The 6,000-nt window shown below is 34.6% G+C and overlaps 1 protein-coding gene across 1 annotated transcript in view; it reads left to right on the plus strand.

Moving 5' to 3' along the window:
- The window catches only part of LOC130656652 (uncharacterized), a 73,724-nt gene extending 67,990 nt beyond the window's left edge, over window positions 1–5,734 (plus strand). The window contains exon 3 of the mRNA XM_057459555.1: window positions 5,722–5,734. The gene's annotated coding sequence lies outside the window, so the exon portion shown is untranslated. The remainder of the gene's footprint in view (window positions 1–5,721) is intronic.
- Window positions 5,735–6,000: the final 266 nt, after the last annotated feature.

Genomic DNA, 6,000 nt, shown 5'->3' on the forward strand with positions numbered 1-6,000 from the left:
ACTTTTCCGAATTAGCCTTAATTATTTATAAGATGAAAAACAGTGCTTTCAATTCCATTGACTTGGCCATCCCTTAAAGGCACTGGAAGCTTCACTATATGAAAATGTTTTCTTTTTCTTTTAGATTGTGTACAATGGGAGTGAGTGATGTAATCTTCTAATGCGTGTGGTGAAAAGAAGGCGAATCCGTTATTGTTTTTCTGCCCAAATTTGAAGCTATTTAATAAATCTTGATAAAGTTAAAAAACTGTTTTGATTTGTTTGTTTTTGTTTTACTTGTTTCCCGTGAGTTTTCGAAATTCGTTCCAGCAGATTCTGTGGCTTCTACTGCCGGTATTTTTACGTGAAAAAAAATACTGTTTTGTTGTGAGGTCATTTACGAAATCGTTAACGTTAGGACCAACTTCTGCGGGTAGTACAACTCGATGTATCACATATCTTTCGGAATACTGCTAAAAGTGTAATTTTGTATTGCGCTCTTTACTTTTACCGTTCTGTGGGAAAAGGCGGTACAAAATTTTAACACGCGTTATTCGTTTTTGTTAGTTTCGCGTAATCTAATTTTCTCGCACATTTTGAAAAGAATATCCCACGCACATCAAATACTCGCGCAGTCTATTCGCAAAAAAACTGTTTTTGAGCAACGAATTGTTCCGCAGAGCGTTCATTTTCCTACCTCGTCCCCAGGGTTCTTCTATATGATATTCAATTTTGATGTATTTCGGAAGATGTTAGCGCCAATTAAACAAGAAGCGCTAGGGACAAAGTATTGGATAGTTTAATTTTGCTTGCAACTTGCGAAATGCTTCGCAACCTTTTTTTTAATTTCTAGTTGCTTTTTGCGAAGCAATTGAGCTTTGCGAGCGAAGCGAGCGAAGCGAAATTGTGGAGCACGTTTGCTACACGCGAGGTATACCAAGAGAATTATTGAGATTCTCAAAATTTCGATAGAAAAAAAAATCATATAAAATCAGCGTGAAGAAATAGGACTGATATTTTTGCACATAAAGCTAGGGTATTTTTTTTCTAATAAAACAAATAAGTTTGGACCAAGGGGTTAAAGTATAAGTTCAGTAAAAAATGCAATAGGTACGGCTCGTACCCCCCCACCCCCGGATTTTGACCCCCCCCGTCTTTTTGTCCGGATTATACGTCCGCCGAACTTGAACACACAAAGAGGAATATGCCGTGAACAAGAAACGGTAGTCGGCATTTTAGACACGTATATTTTACAGACCCAAAATATGCCTTATTTCTTTGTATTATAGCTAATTATGGTATAAATAATTAATTAATTACTTTGCAATTTTGCTTCTAATACTATTATAGTTGTATTTTAATGAAATATAATAGTATTAAAACGGTTTTCTTCTTTTGAAAAAATTTATTGCTAGTCCTGTTTCTAATCGACTTTACTTGTGTATTTTAAGCTTTTTTGTTGCTGTGCTTTTTCTGGAGATTTTAGTTGGATTGGAAAGCTCCTGTGTAAGGTACCCTTTCCTAAAGAAAAATTGAAGTAATTTGTACAATTATAACGCGCCGAGCTGTGTTTTATTTTATTGTTTCTAAGAAGATGTAAGAATACAATATTATCAATTTTAATTGGTTTTATCCAAATCAAGGTAAGGCTTAATCACACGAAAGGTAGCTAGCTAGAGCTCAGTTTTGTATAAAAGAATTGAAAGTAATTTGTAGAATACATATGGAGAAGCTGTATTACTACCTAACTGATAGCCAGATATAGGAAAACCTGTAGCTAGGGCGCAGACAAAACAAATAGCTCTGGGCGCTAGAGTGAGCTGACCAACCGTTTTTTATCATTTTTTATTTATTATATATATAAGTAACCTGTTACAGTAATTAAAAAAATATCCACTTTTGCTATCAAACCAACAGCAATGTAATTGTCAATAGGAATTAGTTTTCCCTACACCCTCCCTGAGAACAAGGTTTAAAACGACATTAAAACATTAAAACTGTCATTAAACAGAACTTCAAGGATGCCCAAGCACCACGTCCTCTAAACGGCGTGGGCATCTTCGAAACTGCTTGTAATTTTAGAACAAGGGTGCTGATAAGCTGCATACGCCGTATAACGTGCAGGCGTTTTTGGGCAAGTTTAGCGTTTTGCAAAAAAATTGAAGTATTCACCCGAAAAAACCTGCATAGACCATAAAGTGAACTATGTGGTAGTAAAGTTCTTAAAAGAACTGTTTTTGATGGTTTTTGATAAAATACTTGATAAATAACTTTTAATTTTTATTAACTTCTTTCTCTTAAAGCATCTTTTTCCAACTATCGTCCACAAGGTATGTTACAAGGAATTGAATTTTGAAAATGCTCCAGGCAAGTTCGGGAAAGTGCGGGCGGTTTTGGAAGACAATCACTAATTTAATTGGAAAAGTTGCCCGAACTTGCCCTTATATATGTTGCTGTTTGCAGCTTATTGACACCCTCTTATTTTAGAATATTCTTAGGAATAATAGACCAAGAGAAATTACATCACAGTTTTTTGTCCACCGCCCACGTGTGTTTGAGAACAACCCACATAACAAAGTTCATTATTTTTTAAATTATTTGTGTAAAAATTACTATTTCATTCACGATAAACCATTTGTCAGTCATTTTATTCGCCCAACAAAGAATCCTATCCAAGGTGCTTTTCTATTAGTGCTGAATTTAATAATTGACATGGTTCAGCATAGTTTTTAAAAGGGTCTGATTGCAAAATATGATTGTCAAAGTTCAGCACTTGTAATATTTGTGTATTTGTGTACTCAGCTTCTAAAACACACACAAGAGACATTATAATTTCCTCTGGGTGATTACATTAATGTTGGTTGAAAAAAAACTGAATGATGAGAAGCATATGTTTTTAAATGGGTCTAGGACAATAAACTTATTTGATTTCCCCTGGCCTTGCATCAATCAAATTCTGAAAAAATAAACACTTCTAAAATGATTTTGTCAGATTTGGAAACTGTTGGTATGGTTGGAACTTTGTGTATAAAATTAGTAAAGTTGCCAAATTGTTTAGTTTTTTTCTTTTATACTTTTCCGAATTAGCCTTAATTATTTATAAGATGAAAAACAGTGCTTTTAATTCCATTGACTTGGCCATCCCTTAAAGGCACTGGAAGCTTCACTATATGAAAATGTTTTCTTTTTCTTTTAGATTGTGTACAATGGGAGTGAGTGATGTAATCTTCTAATGCGTGTGGTGAAAAGAAGGCGAATCCGTTATTGTTTTTCTGCCCAAATTTGAAGCTATTTAATAAATCTTTATAAAGTTAAAAAACTGTTTTGATTTGTTTGTTTTTGTTTTAATTGTTTCCCGTGAGTTTTCGAAATTCGTTCCAGCAGATTCTGTGGCTTCTACTGCCGGTATTTTTACGTGAAAAAAATACTGTTTTGTTGTGAGGTCATTTACGAAATCGTTACGTTAGGACCAACTTCTGCGGGTTGTACAACTCGATGTATCACATATCTTTCGGAATACTGCTAAAAGTGTAATTTTGTATTGCGCTCTTTACTTTTACCATTCTGTGGGAAAAGGCGGTACAAAATTTTAACACGCGTTATTCGTTTTTGTTAGTTTCGCGTAATCTAATTTTCTCGCACATTTTGAAAAGAATATCCCACGCACATCAAATACTCGCGCAGTCTATTCGCAAAAAAAACTGTTTTTGAGCAACGAATTGTTCCGCAGAGCGTTCATTTTCCTACCTCGTCCCCAGGGTTCTTCTATATGATATTCAATTTTGATGTATTTCGGAAGATGTTAGCGCCAAAGAAACAAGAAGCGCTAGGGACAAAGTATTGGATAGTTTAATTTTGCTTGCAACTTGCGAAATGCTTCGCAACCTTTTTTTTAATTTCTAGTTTAGATGCCATTAAGTATTATGTATATTGAGCAATTTCAGACCAATGTTAACAAGCAACCACTTTCTGAATGTGTTCTGCCAAACGTCTGAACTGTTCAAGAACAAGAGGCTTACTGTGTTTTACTCCATATTTATACCCCCTGTTTGTGGTATGGTCCTATGGCCTTAAGTAACAAGCTTAAGGCAGTCTATTGTTATCTATTGTTTTGGTTAAATTAATATAGTGTTGACTATTAGTCATAGGTCACCAACACATTTGTAAAATTAATAATGCAGAATGACAAAACACTAGTGAACCAGGTTAGCCTTATACTAGGAGTCAATGGAGACATACCTTTCCTTCTTTAACCCCAATTAACATGTGCTAAACTTTTAGTTTAGCACCATGTAAAACATTGCTAGGAAGTGCAGAATTAATTAGTGCGAAATTGAGGTGCTCATGGGATATTTTAGCAGTATTTAAGCATGTAACTAATTCAATTTACGTTAGTGTCAATTTTAATTTTTTTTTGCATAGCGCAAAACTTAAGTGTATATAAATTCCCATTATTGGGGTGTTTGTGCAGAATAGTTAATGCACTTTTTACCCTAATTCACACAAAATTCCACACTTTATATTCCACACGCTTTTATTCTCACAGTTTTTCTTACCCTCAACAAGTTGACAATGGTGTCTTTGCCCAGGACAGTGGCCGGAAAATCCCCCTGTTCAAATGAACCAAAGTTTTTTTGGAAACTCTGGGGGTCACAGAAAGCGTATTTTACATATGGTATTTTACACATATTTCACATGTAACAAAGACTCGTACAATTATGACTACTTGTGAAAATATTTGATTTTTTAGACGAAACACGAAAAAAAACATTTTCTTCAAAGTTTAAACCTGCTTTTCATCTTAATAGGGCCACTTTTTTATAATGACGTCTAAATTTTAGCTGAGGTTGGATGTCCCTATTCTTTACGCTTTCCAGCCTCAAATGTTCTTTGTGTTATACCAATTGTAGACTCATTATTTTATTCCTATAGTCTATGAAGGCATTTAGGCTGAGTACATTAATATAGTCTACGAAGGTATTTAGGCTAAGTACATTAATACGTTCTTAATTTTTGCCAAAATCTCAGCCTTAATGTCCTTCTAAACTAGGTTCTTATAAAAAACTGTGTACCAACAAACCCCAATTATATAAATTTAAACATTGGCCTTTCTAATTCAATTTATTACAAGTCAGCAAAAAATTGCCAACATTGCCTGCTCTACGTCAGCAAACTTGTGTTTCAAATTGACAATTTATTTTGTTTGCAATAGTAGTAGTAGGGAGTGATTATAATCAGGTTTTCGCTCCTTTCACACCTTTACCCTCAAAAACCCCGCTTTCACCATTTCCACCACCACCTCCATCCAAAATAGAAAAAATCATATGACGTCATCAACAAAAATAATATTAAATGCCAATAACTAACACATAATAAAATATTCCAGAAATATATGACGTCATCAACGCATGCGCAAAACATATACTCATATTATACAGAATATGAGTAAGGGAAATTCCCTGAAATATCCAATCCTTGACCAAACCAAAAAAAAATGCTGGTTGAAATTGAAATTTACCTATAATAAAGATGAGTTGGTTCAAAAATGCAATCAGTAAAATATATAATATCGTGTCGGCACCAGTAGCGGCAACTCGCGAAGCTATCACTAAACAACTAAGGAGCGAGCGGGATACCGTTAGTTACTATTATAACAAGGCCAGGGATCAATTTTCAGGAACACCAACTCTCCACGATGAGGTTCAACGGGTTACCATCGAAGATTAATACCAAGGAATTGAGGACCTCAAACACATGTTTTGGAAAGAATCTAAGCATGCCACCAACACTGATGTAATTGAGGATATCCATAATATTTTTGATGATGATGACGCGGAAATGATAGAAGACGGAAATCGCATCAAAAAATGGAGGTTCAACAAAAACCTTAACCAGCCATTGACAGATACCATTATGCGAAAAATCACACCACACGTAAACATGCGTGTGAAGATGATATACAGCTTTACCTCTGATATTTACAGAGGCGGTGGAGATGTTGCAAATTATTACAAAACAAAG

Source organism: Hydractinia symbiolongicarpus, chromosome 9 (genome assembly GCF_029227915.1).
Source record: "Hydractinia symbiolongicarpus strain clone_291-10 chromosome 9, HSymV2.1, whole genome shotgun sequence".
Classification (NCBI taxonomy): Eukaryota; Metazoa; Cnidaria; class Hydrozoa; order Anthoathecata; family Hydractiniidae; genus Hydractinia; species Hydractinia symbiolongicarpus.